Here is a 638-nt window from a genome sequence, read left to right as displayed (position 1 = left end):
TAGTTAATTAAAATTTAAAAAATAATTTAATTAAAATTTAAAAAAATCTAAACATATTACCGAAGCAATTCTCAAAGAAATTGCCGAAGGGAGTCCAATGAAAATGCATAAGAAATTTTCCAATTCCAAAGAAATTACTGAAAAAATTGCAAAATGTATCTAAATTGGCGTACAAATGGTAATACAATTTTCTAATAAATTGCCGTGAATATTCCCTGAGGAATTGCCGAAAAAATGTTTTGCCGAAAACAAAGAAAAAAACTCGATTATCCGGTCGAGTTTTGGAACTTCCGAAAACATGTTTCTTGCTTACAGAATGCTGTTAGAAGTTGAAATTTTGACACTGACTACTAATCAAAGTTTTACGAAAGTGAAAACTTCAGCTTCATACAGCAATTCATTTACCAGATATATGTTTGTGAAGCTTGACAACGCGACTCAGGATTGATTTAAATTTGGTGTCTTTTACAAAAAGTTTGTAATTTAGCTCAAGAATAATGCGTTGATGTTCTCAACACGATTTTCCGCAGTCGTGCACATCTGTTTATGATTGCGATTAAATTTACGGTTTAGTCAGGGTTAGTTCTTCCCGCGCCGCAGTATATTATTAAACTAGAAAATTGAGGGTAGATCGGTAT

The sequence above is a fragment of the Aedes albopictus genome, chromosome 1, assembly GCF_035046485.1.
Source record: "Aedes albopictus strain Foshan chromosome 1, AalbF5, whole genome shotgun sequence".
Lineage (NCBI taxonomy): Eukaryota > Metazoa > Arthropoda > Insecta > Diptera > Culicidae > Aedes > Aedes albopictus.
This window is presented reverse-complemented; position numbering follows the sequence as displayed.